The sequence below is a fragment of the Apodemus sylvaticus genome, chromosome 20 (assembly GCF_947179515.1).
Source record: "Apodemus sylvaticus chromosome 20, mApoSyl1.1, whole genome shotgun sequence".
NCBI classification, from domain to species: Eukaryota; Metazoa; Chordata; class Mammalia; order Rodentia; family Muridae; genus Apodemus; species Apodemus sylvaticus.
This window is the reverse complement of record NC_067491.1, coordinates 28,969,358-28,988,411: the sequence shown is the minus strand read 5'-3', so window position 1 is coordinate 28,988,411 and position 19,054 is coordinate 28,969,358.

The window sequence follows — 19,054 nt, the reverse complement described above, 5'->3', positions numbered from 1 at the left end:
GTAGTTTGTAGTTTATATATGGGATGAATCTCTGCCCTACTGGGGCAGTCCCTGGATGGCCTTTCCTTCAGTCTCTGCTTCACACTTTGTCCCCATATTTCTTTTAGACAGAAGCAATTCTGGATTAAAAATTTGGAGATGAATGAGTGGCTCCATCCCTCAACTGGGGGCCTTGCCTCACCTCTGTATATGATCTCTACAAGTTCTCCCTCCCCTTTGTTGGGTATTTCAGCTATTGTCATCCATGTTAGGTCCTGGGAGCTTCTTGCTTTCCTGGAATCTGGGGACTTCCAGTTCCCCATCCCCAATTGTTACACACCTCTGTACAATTTCCTGATCCTCTGTATTTCTCCTTGTCTCCTCCAACACCTGATCCTGACCCCCCATTTTTCCTCTCCCTCTTCTCTCCCTCCCACATCCCTCCCTCTTTTTTTCCCATAATTATTTTGTTCCCCTTTCTATGTAGGACTGAAGCATCCACACTTTCATCTTCCTACTTCTTGAGCTTCATATGGTCTGTTAATTGTATCATGGGTATTCTGAACTTTTTGCCTTAATATCCACTTATCAGTGAGCACATACTATGTGTGTTCGTTTATGATTGGGTTTCCTCACTGAGAATGATATTTTCTAGTTCCATTCATTTACCTGCAAATTTCATGAAGTTTTTGTTTTTAATAGCTGAGTAGATCTCCATTGTGTAAATTTACCACACTTTCTGTATCCATTTTTCTGTTGTGGGACATCTGGGTTGTTTCCAGATTCTGGCTATCATAAATAAGGCTTATATGAACATAGTGGACCATGTACCCCTGTGGCATGGTGGAGCATATTTTAGGTAGATGCCCAAGAGTGATATAGCTGAGTCTTTCAGTAGATCTATTTCCAATTTTCTGAGAAGCCTCTCAAATTGATTTCCAGAGTGGTTGTACCAGTTTGCAAACCCAACAGCAATGGAGGAGTGTTCTTCTTTATTCGCACCCTTGTTAACATATACTGTCACCTGAATTTTTGATCTTATCGACTCTAATTGGCATAAGGTGATATCTCAGGGTCATTTTGATTTGCATTTCCCTGATGACTAAGGACTTTGAACATTTCTTTAAGTGCTTCCCAGCCATTTGAGATTCCTTTGTTTTGAATTCTGTGTTTAGTTCTATCACCCATTTTTTGATTGTTTGTTTGGTTTTTTGGTGGTTATCTCCTTGAGTTCTTTATATGTCTTTGGATATTAGCCCTTTATCAGATGTGGGGTTAGTGAATATTTTTCCCTCTCTATAGGTTGCAGATTTGTCTTATTGCCTATGCCCCTTGCCTTACAGAAGCTTTCCAGTTTCATATGGTACCATTTTATCAATTCCTGATCCTAAAACTTTACCATTAAAGTTCTGTTTAGAAAGTTTCTCCAATGAAATCAAGGCTCTTTCCCACTTTCTCTTCTATTAGATTCAGTGTATCTGGTTCTATGTGGAGGTCTTTGATCCACTTGGACTTGAGCTTTGTGTAAGGTGGCAAATATGGATCTATTTTCATTTTTCTACATACCGACCACCAGAAGAAAGACAGGGCATCAAGTGGAGGGATGGGGTTGCTATCTCACAGTCACTTATCAATGATTTGCATGAGGGAAGAGATATTTGCTTATGTCTCCCCATGAAATATTTTTCTGTATAAGTTGCATCCGAAAAGAGATTTGAAACAAACTGGAGAATCTAGATGAAACAGATGATTTTCTAGACAGATGCCATGTACCATCATTAAATAAAGATCAGAAAAACTATCTAAACAGTCATCAAAAATTCCCAAGAAGGGCCAGATGGTTTTAGTGCAAAATTCTACCAGACATCCAAAGTCCTAATATGAATACTCAAACTATTGCATGAAATAGAAACAGAAGAAACATGACATAATTCATTCTATAAAGCCACAGTTACTCTGATACCTAAACCAAGCATAGACCCAACACAGAAAGAGAACTTCAGACCAATCTCCATTATGAATATCAATTGCAAAGATAATCAGTGAAATTCTTGAAAACCAAATTCAAGAACACATCGAAATTCATCATGATCAAGTAGGGATGAGGGATGGTTCAACATATGGAAGCCCACCAACATAATAAACTATTATAGACAAACTCAAGGAAAAAAAGCCACATCATCAACTCATTAGAAAAAAAGCACACCTATATATAAAAAGTCTTAGATCAGACATTCACTGGCACATATCTAAACATAATGAAACGAACATAGAACAAACCAATAGCTAACACCAAACCAAATGGAGAGAAACTAGAAGTAATTTCACAGAAATCCAGGACAAGGTTGCCCACTCTCTCCCTATCTATTTAATATAGTACTCAAAATCCTAGCAAAAACAATTAGACAACGAAAAGATATAAATAGGATAAAAATGAAAGGGAAGAAGTCAAAGTATCAGTATTTGTAGATGATATGATAGTATACATAAGAGACCCCCAAAATTCCACTAGAGAACTACTACAACTAATAAGCAAGTTCAGCAAAGTGGCAGGATATAAAATTAACTCAAGCAAATGAGTAGCCTTTGTTTGATATTAGCAGCTTAAATTCTTTGTTGGAGATTAACTTTATATATTTTGGATATTTTCCCTCTGTCAGATGTAGGGTTAGTGAAGATTTTTTTTTCTAATCTGTAGTTTATCAATTTGTTCTCTTGGTGATGACTTTTGCCTAATAGAAGCTTTTCAGTTTCCCAAAGTCAAAGAAGTCAAACCATACAGTGGGGGGCGTGGTGGGTGAGAGAGAAGCATCTTCAATAAACGGTGTGGGTCTAACTGGTAGACTGTATATAGGAGAATGAAAATAGATCCATATTTATCACAAATGATAAACAGGCTGAGAAGAAATTAGGGAAACAAAAGCCATCATAATGGCCACAAAAAGTAAAATATTACTTGTTGTAACACATACCAAGAAAGTGAAAGATCTATATGACAAGAACTTCAAATTTCTGAAAAAAAGAATGTGAAGACCTCAGAAGATGGAAAGATCTCCCATGCTCATGGATTGTGAGATTATTGATAGGATATCAATAGTGAAAATAGCCATCTTACCAAAAGCAATGTACAGGTTCAATGTAATTCCCATCAAAATTCCAACATAGTTTTTCACAGACATAGAAAGAGAAATTGCCAACTTCCTATGGAAAAGCAAAAAAACTGAGGATAACCAAAACAATTCTTAACAATAAAAGAACATCTATAGAAATCACCATCACTGACCCGATGCTGTACTACAAAGCAATAGTGAATAAAGAAAAAGAAAAAGAAAACACCTTTTATTGGTACAGAAATAGACAGGCTGATCAATGGAATGGAAATGAGGACCCAGAAGTAAACCCACACACCTATGAACACATGATTTTTGACAAAGAAGCCAAACCATACAGTGGGGGATAGGGGAGGCAGGGAAGACATCTTCAATAAATGGTGTGGGTCTAACTGGTAGCCTGTATGTAGGAGAATGAAAATAGATCCATATTTATTACCTTGCACAAAGCTCAAGTCCAAGTGGATCAAGGATCTCAAGATAAAACCAGATATACTGACTCTATTAGAAGAGAAAGTTGGATAGGATCTCGAACTCATAGGCATAGGGGGAATTTCCTGAACAGAACACCAACAGCTCAGGCTCTAATATAAACAATCAATAAATGTGACTTCATGAAATTGAAAAGCTTCTCTAAGGCATAAGTAACCATCAATAGAACAAATCAGCAACCTACAGATTGGAAAAAAAATCTTCACTAACCCTACATCTGACAGAAGGAAAATACCCAAAATATATTAAGAACTTAAGAAGTTAATCTCCAAAATACCAAATAACCTAATTAAAAATGGGGTGCAGATCTAAACAGAGAATTAACAACAGAAGAATCTCCAATGGGCAAGATGCATTTAAAGAAATGTTCAAAGTTTGTAGTCATCAGAGAAATGCAAATCAAAACGAACTGAGACTCCACCTCACAAGATAAGAATAGCTAAAATCAAAACCTCAAGTGAAAGCACATGCTGGCAAGGATGTAGAGAAGGAGGAACAAAAGTTCAGAATACCTAGGACACAACTCATAGATTGTAAGAAGCATAACAATTAATAAGGCCCAAATGAGGATATTTCAATTCCACTTAGAAGGGGGAAGGAAATAATCAAGGGAGACAGAAGGTGGGAGGAATCTGGGTGGGAGGCAGGAAGGGGAGGGGTAAAGGGTAACAGGATCAGGTATGGGGGTGAGGGACAGAAGAGAAGACCAAAGGGCTAAGAGAATGAATGGAGATAAGCAGCATCGGGGTGGAGGGTGAGAGACCCTCTAGAAAGTACCAGAGACCTAGGAGACTAGAGACTCTAAGGACTCAATGGGGGTGATCTTAGCCAAAATGCCCAATATTTGGGAGAGGGAACTTGAAGGTTCACCATCAGTAGATAGACAAGGCCTGTAGCAAAGAAATAGGGTTACTAACCCACAGTCAAAATTTCTGACTCAGAACTGTTCTTGTCTAAAAGAACTCCAAGGACAAAAATGGAGAAGAGATTGAAAAAAAGGTGGTCCAGTGACAGAGACCATCTTGGGATATACCTCATGGGCAACAAGGCCTGACACTATTACTGATGCTATGATGTGCTTACATACAGGAGCCTAGCATGTCTGTTCTCTGATAGGCCTTACAAGCATCAGACTGAGAGAGAAGAGTGTATGTGCATGTGTGTGCTTGTGTGTGTATGTCCTTAGAAGACAAACCCTAGGAACTAGACACTATGAGCCACCTGATATAAGGACTGAAATTTCAACTCTGATTCTTACAGTTGAGCATCAAAGATATTAACAATGGAGCAATGTATCCAGGTTCAATATGCAGTTTCTGATAACTAACAGAGTATGAGAAAAAGACAGTACAAAGTAGATTTACACTAAACAGTCCTGCCTGAGATCCAAAAACTTAGAAGAGTCAGGCAGTGAGGATGTTCATAATGGGATAGAATAATAAAAAATATCTTCAGACCTGGCCAATTTTTTAAAAAAGGCAAATCCATGGTTCAGTATCCAAACATGGTATTTAATGACTGACCAATTCAGAAAACTATAGTAATGAGAGAGATTCTGCTTTTAAACCTCTTGAATTGAAAGACTTCAAAAAAAAAAAAAAACCCACAATGCTTCACAGCCTCTCTCTTGAGGTTTTGAGATACGGTAGTAGAGACAAACAAATTGAGTGCCATGAAATTAGAGAAATGCAAAAGTGTTACTCACTGAGAGAGGGCTGCAGTACCTGAAACAGAAGGAGGAAATGAGCCAGTGGCAGGCTTGCTCATATATTCTGTTAAAGACATTTGGTTATCCCTGGCTATGTTTTCTATAAATATCAAGCAAGGAATGGTTGGGCAAAGGGTAGAGTGTGGAGTAGAAATATTCCTACCGTTTCCATCTCATTACAGTTTGTTTATTAATTTGCCATGAGTTTGACCCACATTTTCTCAATACTATCATTTTCTTGACAATATGCAAAGTCAGAAGTGCTTAATATGTTACCTTTTCCTGGACATGTAGTTCTTTTCACATGCAGAAAAAAGCTTGCATAATTACACTCAACATAATACAGCTGTTATCAGAGACCCTGATGTAGAGAGTGTTATTAGTCAAAATATCACTCTGAAGAGATTCATAATGGCTCTCACAATTTTTTTTCTTGTAATAATTCAGGGACTGAGGATAAAGTGCAGACTAAATACCCATTCCTATGATTGCAAATAAAAATGGTTGACATATTTGATATGGATGGAAGGTGATAGTAATAAGAAACTCTTTTATTTGCTACTTACCACATAAAGTTGGATAATTAAATCATAGTATAATCGTGTGTTATGAATGCTAGTATTGGTTTCATTCATGGGTAAGAAAAGTGAAGCATGATATTCCTCAATGAGGCAGAACAAGAGAAAATATTTTATTTTAATTGGTTTTTCCCTATAAGAAATTGCTGCATTGGACACAGTATAATTTTAGGTTTGCTTATTACTACTGAAAGACAGCACTTTACAATTTTGATGAAGGAAAATTATTTTCACATCATTGTCAGATTAATACTTTGTGATTGCTATGGTAATATGTACTTATCTGCGAAAATGTGAAAAATAAAAAAATGTAGTGAAAAAGGATACATAGCCACATGTCATTTGTAAACATAACCTACCATTCTTTTGGTGTCTACTCATCCCATATGGCTCATAAAATTTCAATGAATAAATTAGACTGCTACTATTGATAATTTATATTATATTATTATTATATTATAAGGTTTTGTTGTAAATAGTATATACCCCAAATTCTCCTCTGTTGTTAAATATTACCTACAACTCCCATCTATGCGTAACCATACATCATATTCACTAAAGTTTAATAAACTGAAGTTTATAATTTCCATATTATTTAATTTTGTGACATTTAGTAAATAAATCTGAGTGTGCATTGTAAATTGCAAATGCTTCCACACATTTCTAATTATTTCTAAGAATAATGTACATTTGGAATCACTTATTATTTTATGGTCAAATGACTAGCAATTCATTCATAATTAGCTATTATAATGTAGTATACAAATACATGCTTGCTTCAAGTCTTCTTTAGTTTAATGTGGTTTCCTTAATCTGTAAAACATTTAAAGCTGTACAAGCAAAACTTAACAGTACTAGCTGCTAACACTTAATAAAAATCAAATAAATCAAAATTAATAATAGTGCCTAACTGTTATTACCATAAAGGGATTTGAATTCTTTCAAAGTTATCTGCCTCCATTAATTTTGTTAAATTCTTATTTAATTAAGTTGGAGTTACAGTCTTGTCCAAAAGCAAATTGTATACCTTTACAGGAATGTAAAAATCGAGAGTCACTAAATTTAAATCTATGAAAAGCCTCATAGTTTCCTTGAGAGATCATACAGGTAGAAACTTGTATAAAGCAAAAGGATTTAACCTATTTTTAAATAGTTTTTGTCCTGGTCTCATGTGGGAGAGAACATCCATAAAGATAATTTCCCCTGTGGTTATTTAAATAAAAATGGACTCCATTAAGTCCATAGGTAATGGCATTATTAGGAGACATTCCAGTAGGAGTGGCCATGTAGGAGAAAGTGTGTCACTTTGGGTGGGCCTTGAGGTTTCAGATGCTCATGCTGGGCCCCATGTGTTATACTTTCTTCCTGCTACCTGCCAATCTAGATATGGAATTCTGAGGCACTCCTCAAGCACCATGTCTGCCTACATGCTGTCATGAAGGCAGTCCTTGAAGATAATGGACTAAGCTTGTGAAATTGTAATCCAGTCCCAAATAGATGTTTTTCTTTACAAAAGTTGCTCTGATAACAGTATCTCTTTACAGCAATAAAGAACTAAGGTGTCCTCAAACTCAGAACCCAAAGTACATGCTATCAGCCCAGCCCTTGAACCACTGTCCATGGATAGTTAATCTGCCCTGCACACTCAAGTTGCATCACCTTTGTTCATCTCAGGGATCTCAGGGGACACTTCTATGGTCACAGCAAAATATTAGGCAGAAGGAGGGGTCCAAGGGACATATATTATCCTTTTCCGTCTCTTCTTCACTGTAGGGCTCCACATTAAAGTGCTTAATCCTTTCCTTATCATCTTTGAATGTAAAGTGGGTCTTGATATTAGCAGAACCAATGGAGTACATTGTGAAGACCAGGCACTAATGCAGGCCACCCCTTGGCAGATCCAAGCCAAACTCAGCATGGAGCTCTCGCACGTTCTGTTGTGAATCTCAGCCAGGTACAGCAACCCCTTCCTTAATAGAATGTGCTTGGTGACAAATGAGCAATACATGGTGAGTGACAACAATTCTAGGAAACCTGGAGTATCTTCAGTTTCAATGTTATGTAAATTAAATTGAATATTATCATAATTAGAACTTAAAAAAATATTTTCACAAGGTATAAAAGGATTCATTATAAAAAATCATACAAGATTTTATCCAACAAAGTTGTTTATTTCTTGAATATATGTGGGGTTTATTGCATGTCAGAGCAATGGCTATACACACACACACACACACACACACACACACACACACACACACACAACATGTTGTACATGAAATGAAGAACAAAACTCAAGATTGTCTTTTGAACTTCTCCCAGGCTCACACATACTTGTGTACACACATACATAAGAACATCCATACACATGCACATAACATACATTTACTAAAACTAGATAATTGTGCAATATCCAAAAATTTATTCAAAATTAGATACATAATGAATTTAAGAATTTTTGAGACTCAATTTTACTGCAATCTTGGTTCTGAATACACAAAATGCTGCCTGCACTACATAGGTCATCTACCACTCAGCATCAGTGAATTCTATCATAATAAGTTAGATGAAGATTGTTAGTTAGGGTTTTACTGCTGTGAACAGACACCATGACCAAGGCAACTTCTTATGTGGACAACATTTAATTGGGGCTGGCTTACAGGTTCAGAAGTTCAGTCAGTTATATCAAGGTGGGAGCATGGCAGCATCCAGGCAGGCATGATTCAGGCAGAGCTGAGAGTTCTACATCTTCAACCGAAGGCTGTTAGGAGAAAACTGGCTTCATAAAGGCCAAGACAAGGGTCTTAAAGCCCATGCCCATAGCGACACCTATTCCAACAAAGCCACACCTCCTAATATTGCCCCTCCCTGGCAAAGCATATACAAACCATCACACCTTATATGAAACAAAACGGATTCTACTCATATAGATAAAATAACTTAATTATAGTAAGTAATACTTTCCTAACAGTATTCCTTACCATATAAATATCAAATTAGTTTATCTTTGAACTGTATCATAATAAGATGTTTGATTTGAAACGTTAGTATCTGAATTGCCAACTTGACTACTATTTAAAAAAACACAACGAAATAATTTTGTCTTGGCAATAGGTCAGAATTTATGACAATAGCCATAAACACGGTTCTGTCATTGTGTAATATGCTTTATATTTACATGAATATTTCTATATTTTATATTTAATAAATAATAAGTTATGTATATACAAAATAATGATTTAAAAGTCTTTTTAAAATTTATTGTAAGTAAGTAAACCCATGATTTATATATCAGTTTTATCTGCTGATTTCTTATAAATGCCTACAGTTTTCCTGGGTCAAAACTGATGAATCATAGTTGTATATAATGCACCCTTCTAAAAATGAACATATATCCCAATGACACAGATACAGAAAACAAAAGATAAATATCAATATTGTAATTAAATTAGCACAGTGAAAAACCAGAGATGAGGCCACACAGTGTCTTCCAAGTTTGAATATGCAGTGCACATAATTAAGAAGTAATTTATTCACAGTGTGCCATCTCCAAGCAGTACAGGAAGCCAGCTATTCACTCAGCAGTTAGCAAGGAAGAGGCAGCCTGCACAATGCAAGAAGCCAGCTATATACCCAGCAGCCAGTGAGGAGGAGGCAGTCTGTCTGCACAGGTGAGACCAGCCCTGCAGTCCTGAGGCCTCTGGCAAAAACCTTCTGGTTTCAACCTCTGTATCTGGAACACCCTCAGCAACAGTGTGCCATCTCCAAACAGTGCTGGAAGCTAGCTATACACCCAGCAGCCAGGGAGGAGGAGACAGTCAGCAGAGACTGCATCCAGAGCTGATCTGGGCCACAGAGGTACACACCCAAATACAACAAGAGAGTGGGTCTCAGGCGCCATCTTTCCTTCTGTGACTGTGCAACAGATTGGTAAGCAAGTGTCACAAGAGTAGAGGATCACTTGGGACACACCACACCAGGACTCAACCTGCACCCAGGAACACGGCAGCACCTTAAAGAAATAGAGGAGAGCACAAATAAACAGGGAGAAACCTTTGAAGGACTAAGGGAAAACACAACAAAACAGGTGAAGGAATTAAGCAAAGCCATCCAGGATCTAAAGAAGAAGGTAGAAATAATAATGAAATAACAAAGGGAAACAACTTGGGACATAAAAAACCTAGGAAAGAAGTCTGGAGTCATGAATCTAAGCATCAACAACAGAATACAAGAGATAGGAGAGAATCTCAGATGTAGAAGATACTATAGAAAGCATTGATACAATAGTCAAAGAAAATGCAAAATGCAAAAAGCTCCGGAATCAAAATATCCAGGAAATCTAGGACAAAAAGAGAAGACCAAATCTAAGGATTATAGGTATAGAAGAGAGTGAAGATTTCTTAACTTAAAGGCCCAGTAAATGTCTTCAACAAAATTATAGAAGAAAACTTCCCTAACCTAAAGAAAGAGATGCCCAGGAACATAAAAGAAGCCTACAGAACTCCAAATAGATTTGACCAGAAAAGAAATTCATTCTGTCATATAATAATTAAAACACCAAATGTACTAAACAAAGAAACAATATTAAAAGCAGTAAGGGAAAAGTCTCAAGTAACATATAAAGGTAGACCTATCAGAATTACACCAGATTTCTCATGAGAGAATATGAAAGCCAGAAGAGCCTGGGCAGATGTCATGAAGACCTTAAGGGAACTCAAATTCCAACCCAAACTGCTATATCTAGCAAATTTCTCAATTACCATAAGTAGAGAAACCAAGGTTTTTCATGACAAAAACAAATTTACACAGTATCTTTCCACAAATCTAGCCCTTCAAAGGATAATGAATGAAAAACACAAACAAAGGGAGGGAAACTACACACAAGATAAAGCAAGAAGGTAATATTCTTTCAACAAACCCAAAAGAAGATAACCACAAAAACATAAAAATTACATCAAAAATTGCAGGAAGCAACAATCACTATTCCTTAATATATCTTATCATCAATGGACTCAATTCCCCAATAAAAAGACAAAGACTTAACAAACTGGATTCATAAACAAGACCCAACATTTTGCTGCATACAGGAAACACATCTCAGTGTCAAAGACAAACACTACCTCAGAGTAAAAGCCTGGAAAACAGTTCTCTAAGCAAATGGTCCCAGGAAACAAGCTGGAGTAGCCATTCTAATATGAGATAAAATAGACTTTCAACCAAAACTCATCAAAAAAAAAAAAAGATACAGAAGGCCACTTTATACACATCAAAGGAAAAATCTATCAGGAAGAACTCTCAATTTTGAACATATATGCCCCAAATACAAGAGCACCTGCATTTGTAAAGGAAACCTTACTAAAACTTAAAGCACACATCGTACTCCACACAATAATTGTGGGGGACTTATACACCCCACTCTCTTCAATGGACAGATCAGAGAAACACAAACTAAACAGAGTCACAGTGAAACTAACAGAAGTTTTGGACCAAATAAATGTAGTAGATATCTATAGAACATTTCATCCTAAAATCAAAAGAATATACCTTCTTCTCAGCACCTCATGGTACCTTCTCCAAAACTGACCATATAATTGATCACAAAACAGAGCTCAACAGATATAAGATGATCAAACTAATTCCATGTCTCCTATCATATCGGTATGGAATAAGGGTGGTCTTCAATAGCAATAAAAAAAACAAAAATCCCACATGCACATGGAAGCTGAACAATGCTCTATTCATTGATTCCTCGGTTAAGGAAGAAATAAGGAAAGAGATCAAAGACTTTTTAGAATTTAATAAAAATGAAGGCAAAACATACCCAAATTTATGGGACACAATGAAAGCAATGCTAAGAGGAAAACTAGCACTTAGTGCCTATAAAAAAGAAGCTAGAGAGAGCATACACTAGCACTTTAACAGAACACCTGAAAGCTTCAGAACAAAAAGAAGCTAATATGCCCAAGAGGAGCAGGAAATCATGAAACTGAGGGCTGAAATCAAAGAAGTTAAAATAAAAAGAACTATACAAAGAATCAACAAAAGCAGGGGCTACTTCTTTGAGAAAATCAACAAGATAGATAAACCTTTAGCCAGACTAACCAGAGGGCACAAAGACAGTACCCAAATTAACAAAATCAGAAATGAAAAGGGTGAAAGATCAACAGAAACTGAGGAAATACAAAAAAATTATCACATCCTACTACAAAACCTATACTCAAAAAAACTAGAAAATATGCATGAAATGGACAATTATATAACCAACTACCAAAATTTAATCAAGATCAGATAGACCATCTAAATAGTCCCATAACCCCTAAAGAAATAGAAGTGGTCATTGACAGTCTCCCAACCAAAAAAAAGCACAGGACCAGATGGCATTAGTGCAGAATTCTATCAGACATTCAAAGGAGACCTAATGCCAATACTCTTCAAACTATTCCATAAAATAGAAACAGAAGGAACATTACCCAACTCATTCTATGAAGCCACAATTTTGCTGATACCAAAACCACACAAAGATCCAACAAAAAAGAAAACCTTAGACCCAATTCACTTATAAATATCGATGCAAAAATACTCAATAAAATTCTTGCCAAACAAATCCAAGAACACATCAAAATGATCATTCACCAAGATCAAGTAGGCTTCATCCCAGGGATGCAGGGATGGTTCAATATATGGAAATCCATCAATGTAATCCACTACATAAACAAACACAAAAAAAATTACATGGTCATTTCATTAGATGCTGAAAATCCATTTGATAAAATTCAGCACCTTTCATGTTAAAGGTCTTGGAAAGAACAGGAATTTGAGGCCCATACTTAAACATAATAAAAGCAATATACAGCAAATCAATAGCCACCATTAAACTAAATGGAGAGAAACTTTAAGCAATCCCACTAAAATTAGGGACTAGACAAGGCTGACCTCTCTCTCCATATTTATTCAATATAGTACTTGAAGTTCTAACCAGAGCAATTAGACAACAAAAGGAGGTCAAAGGGATACAAATCGGAAAGGAAGAAGTCAAACTATCACTATTTGCAGATAATATGATAGTATTCTTAAACGACCCAAAAACTCCACCAAAGAACTCCTACAGCTGATAAACAACTTCAGCAAAGCGGCTGGATATAAAATTAACTCAAGCAAATCAGTAGCCTTCCTATATTCAAAGGAGAAACTGGCTGAGAAAGAAATTAGAGAAATGACACCCTTCACAATAGTCACAAACAATATGAAGTAACTTGGTGTGACACTAACCAAACAAGTGAAAGATCTGTATGACAGAAACACCAAATCTTTGAAGAAATAAATCGAAGAAGACTTCAGAAGATAGAAATATCTTCCATGCTCTTGGATTGGCAGGATTAATATAGTAAAAATGGCCATCTTGCCAAAAGCAATCTACAGATTCAGTGCAATCACCATCAAAATCCCAACTCAATTCTTTATAGACTTAGATAGAGCAAATCTCAAATGTATCTGGAATAATAATCAACCCAGAATAGCTAAAACTATCCTCAACAGTAATAGAACTTCTGGATGAATCAGTATCCACAACCTCAAGCAGTACAACAGAGCAATTGTGTTAAAAACTGCATGGTATTGGTACAGTGACAGGCAAGTAGATCAGTGGAATAGAATTGAAGAGCCAGAAACGAACCCACAAAATTATGGTCACTTGATATTTGACAAAGAAATTACAACCATCCAGTGAGGAAAAAATAGACTTTTCAACAAATAGTGCTGGTTCATCTGGAGATCAACAAGTAAAAGAATGCATATTGACCCATTCTTATCTCCTGGTACTAAGCTCAAGTCCAGGTGGATCAAGAACCTCCATATAAAAGCAGAAACACTAAAACTAATAGAAAAGAAACTGGGGAAGACCATTGAGCACATCGGCACAGGGGAAAATTTCCTCAACAAAACACAAATAGCTTATGCTGTAAGATCAAGAATTGACAAATGGTACCTCATAAAACTACAAAGTTTCTGTAAGGCAAAGGACATTGTGAAAAGGACAAAATGGCAACCAACAAATTGGGAAAAGATCTTTACCAACACTATTTCTGACAGAGGGCTTATATCCAACATATATAAAGAACTCAAGAAGGTGGACTCCAGAGAGCGAAATATCCCCATTAAAAATGGGGTACAGAGCTAAACAAGGAATTTTCACCTGAGGAATATCAAATGGTGGAGAAGAACCTAAAGAAATGTTCAACATCCTTAGTCATCAGGGAAATGCAAATCAAAACAACCCTGAGATTTCCCCTCACACCATTCAGAATGGCTAAGATCAAAAACTCAGGAGAAAACAGGTGCTTGCAAGGATGTGGAGAAAGAGGAACACTCCTCCACTGCTGGTGGGGTTGCAAGCTGGTACTACCACTCTGGAAATCAGTCTGGTGGTTCCTCAGAAAATTCATCTGGAATAACAAAAAACCCAGGATGGCTAAAACTATTCTCAACAACAAAAGAAATTCTGGGGAAATCAGTATCCCTGACCTAAAGCAATACTACAGAGCAATAGTGTTAAAAACTGCATGGTATAGGTACAGTGACAGGCAGGTGGATCAATGGAACAGGATTGAAGATCCAAAAATGAACCCACACACCTATGGCCACTAGATCTTCGACAAAGGAGCAGAAAACACCCAATGGAAAAATGATAGCCTTTTCAACAAATGGTGCTGGTTCAACTGGAGGTCAGCATGCAGAAGACTGCAAATTGATCCATCCTTATCTTCTTGTCCTAAGCTCAACTCCAAATGGATCAAGGACCTCCAAATAAAGCCAGACACTCTGAAGCTAATAGAAAAGAAATTGGGGAAGACCCTTGAGGACATCAGTACAGGAGGAAAGTTCCTGAACAGAATACCAATAGCGTATGCTCTACGATCAAGAATTGACAAATGGGACCTCATAAGATTACAAAGTTTCTGTAAGGCAAAGGACAACATCAAAAGGACAAATCAGCAACCAAAAAATTGGGAAAAGATCTTCACCAACCCTACATCAAATAGAGGGCTAATATCCAATATATACAAAGAACTCAAGAAGTTAGACCCCAGAAAACCAAATAACCCTATTAAAAATGGGGTACAGATCTAAACAAAGAATTTTCACCTGAAGAACTTCAGATGGCAGAGAAGCATCTTAAAAAATGCTCAGCTTCATTAGTCATTAGGGAAATGAAAATCAAAACAACCAGGAGATTTCACCTTACACCAGTCAGAATGGCTAAGATTAAAAATTCAAGAGTCAGCAGATGTTGGAGAGGATGTGGAGAAAGAAGAACACTCCTCCACTCCTGGTGGGGTTGCAAACTGGTACAATCACTCTGGAAATAAGTCTGGCGGTTCCTCAGAAAACTGGGCACATCACTTCCAGAGGATCCTGCTATACCACTCCTGAGCATATACCCAGAGGATTCCCCAGCATGTAATAAGGATATATGCTCCACTATGAAATTCTTAGACAAATGGATGGAGTTGGAGAACATCATACTAAGTGAGGTAACCCATTCTCAAAAGATCAATCATGGTATGCACTCACTAATAAGTGGATATTAGCCTAGAAAATTGGAATACCCAAAACATAATCCACACATCAAATGAGGTACAAAAAGAATGGAGGAGTGGCCCCTGGTTCTAGAAAGACTCAGTGAAGCAGTATAGGGCAAAACCAGAACATGGAAGTGGGAAGGCATGGATGGGAAAACAGGGGGAGGGAAGTGGGGCTTATGTGACTTTTGGGGAGTGGGGGGCCTGAAAAGGGGAAATCATTTGAAATGTAAATAAAAAATATATCGAGCAAAAAAAAAAGACAACTGGAAATGATACTTCCAAAGGACCCTGCTATACCACTCCTGGCCATATACCCAAAGGATTCCCCAGCATGTAATAGGGATACATGTTCCACTATGTTCAAGGGAGTCATTTGTTAGGCAATTTGTGCCTTGGGTATTCAGGGCTTCTGGGCTAATTAATATCCACTTATCAGAGATTGCATTCCATGTGTATTCTTTTGTGATTGGGTTACCTCACTTAGAATGATATTTTCCAGATCAAACCATTTGCCTAAAAATTTTGTGAGTTCATTGTTTCTAATTGCTGAGTAGTATTCCATTGTGTAAATATACCACATTTTCTGTATCCATTTCTTCTTTGAGGGGCATCTGGGTTCTTTCCAGCTTCTGGCTATTATAAATAAGGCTGCTATGAACATAATGGAGCATGTGTCTTTATTGCATGCCAGGGAATCCTTTGGGTATATGCCCAGGAGGGGTATAGCAGGGTCCTCCGGAAGTCTCATGAGCAGTTTTCTGAGGAACCTCCAGAATGATTTCCAAAGTGGTTGTACCATCTTACAGCCCCACCAGCAGTGGAGGAGTGTTCCTCTTTATCCACATCCTCGCCAACCCCTGCTGTCTCCTGAGTTTTTGACCTTAGCCATTCTGACTGGTGTAAGGTGAAATCTCAGGGTTGTTTTGATCTGTATTTCCCTAATGACTAATGATGTTGAGCACTTCTTAAGGTGCCTCTCAGCCGTCCGAATTTCTTCAGGTGAAAATTCTTTGTTTAGATCTGTACCCCATTTTTAATAGGGTTATTTGGTTCCCTGGGGTCTAACTTCTTGAGTTCTTGGTATATATTGGATATTAGCCCTCTATCAGATTTGGGGTTGGTGAATATCCTTTCCCAATTTGATGGTTGCCGTTTTGTCCTTTTAACAGTGTCCTTTGCCTTCAGAAACTTTGCAATTTTATGAGGTCCCATTTGTCAATTCTTTTTTTTTTTATTTTTTTTGTTTAAAATTTTTTTATTCAATATATTTTTTATTTACATTTCAAATGATTTACCCTTTTCTAGCACCCCCCATTCACCAAAAGTACCATAAGCCCCCTTCTCTCCCCCTGTCCTCCCACCCACCCCTTCCCACTTCCCCGTTCTGGTTTTGCTGAATACTGCTTCACTGAGTCTTTCCAGAACAAGAGGCCACTCTTCCTTTCTTCTTGTACCTCATTTGATGTGTAGATTATGTTTTCGTATTCCAGTTTTCTAGGTTAATATCTACTTATTAGTGAGTGCATACCATGATTCACCTTTTGAGTCTGGGTTACCTCACTTAGTATGATGTTCTCTAGCTCCATCTATTTGCCTAAGAATTTCATGAATTCATTGTTTCTAATGGCTGAATAGTACTCCATTGTGTAGATATAACACATTTTTTTGCATCCACTCCTCTGTTGAGGGATAACTGGGTTCTTTCCAGCATCTGGCAATTATAAATAGGGCTGCTATGAACATAGTAGAGCATGTATCCTTATTACATGGTGGGGAATCTTCTGGGTATATGCCCAGGAGTGGTATAGCAGGATCTTCTGGAAGTGAGGTGCCCAGTTTTCAGAGGAACCGCTGGACTGATTTCCAGAGTGATTGTACCAATTTGCAACCCCACCAGCAGTGGAGGAGTGTTCCTCTTTCTCCACACCCTCTCCAACACCTGTTGTCTCCTGAATTTTTAATCTTAGATATTCTGACTGGTGTAAGGTGAAATTTCAGGGTTGTTTTGATTTGCATTTCCCTAATGACTAATGAAGTTGAGCATTTTTTAAGATGCTTCTACGCCATCCGAAGTTCTTCAGGTGAGAATTCTTTGTTTAACTCTGTACCCCATTTTTTAATAGGGTTGTTTGGTTTTCTAGAGTCTAACTTCTTGAGTTCTTTATATAAATTGGATATTAGCCCTCTATCTGATGTAGGATTGGTGAAGATCTTTTCCCAATTTGTTGGTTGGTGATTTGTCCTCTTGATGGTGTCCTTTGCCTTATAGAAACTTGGTAATTTTATGAGGTCCCATTTGTCAATGCTTGCTCTTAGAGCATATGCTATTGGTGTTCTGTTCAGAAACTTTCTCCCTGTACCGATGTCCTCAAGGGTAGAGCGTAAGCTATTGGTGATCTCTTCAGGAACTTTTCCCCTGTGCCCATGTCCTCAAGGGTCTTCCCCAGTTTCTTTTCTACTATTTTCAGTGTGTCTGGTTTTGCATGGAGGTCCTTGATCCACTTGGAGTGAAGTTTAGTACATGGAGATATGAATGGATCAATTCGCATTCTTCTGCATGCTGACCTCCAATTGATCCAACACCATTTGTTGAAAAGGCTATCTTTTTTCCACTGGATGTTTTTGGCTCATTTGTCGAAGATCAAGTGACCATAGCTGTGTGGATTCATTTCTGGATCTTCAGTTCTATTCCATTGGTCCACTTGTCTGTCACTGTACCAATACCATGCAGTTTTTAACACTATTGCTCTGTAGTATTGCTTGGAGTCAGGGATACTGATTCCCCCAGAATTTCTTTTGTTGTTTAGAATAGTTTTAGCTATCCTGGGTTTCTTGTTATTCCAGATGAATTTGAGAATTGCTTTTTTCTAACTCTGTGAAGAACTAAGTTGGGATTTTGATGGGGATTGCATTGAATCTGTAGATCGCTTTTGGCAAGATGGCCATTTTAACTTTATTAATCCTGCCAATCCACGAGCATGGAAGATTTTTCCATTTTCTGAGGACTTCTTCAATTTCCTTCTTCAGAGACCTGAAGTTCTTGTCATATAGATCTTTCACTAGTTGGTTAGAGTCACACCAAGATACTTTATATTGTTTGTGGCTATTTTGAAGGGTGTCATTTCCCTAACTTCTTTCTCAGCCTGCTTATCCTTTGAGTATAGGAAGGCAACTGATTTGCTTGAGTTGATTTTATAACCAGCCACTTTGCTGAAGTTGTTTATCAGCTGTAGGAGTTGTCTGGTGGAGGTTTTTGGGTCACTGAAATAGACTATCATGTCTTCTGCAAATAGTGATAATTTGACTTCTTCCTTTCCAATTTGTATCCCCTTGACCTCCTTATGTTTTCTAATTGCTCTAGCTAGGACTTCAATTACTATATTGAAAAGATATGGAGAGAGAGAACAGCCTTGTCTAGTCCCTGATTTTAGTGGGATTGCTTCGAGTTTCTCTCCATTTATTTTGATATTGGCTACCGGTTTGCTGTATATTGCTTTAACAATGTTTAGGTATGGGCCTTGAATTCCTGTTCTTTCCAATACTCTTAGCATGAAAGGATGCTGGATTTTGTCAAATGCTTTTTCTGCATCTAATGAGATGATCATA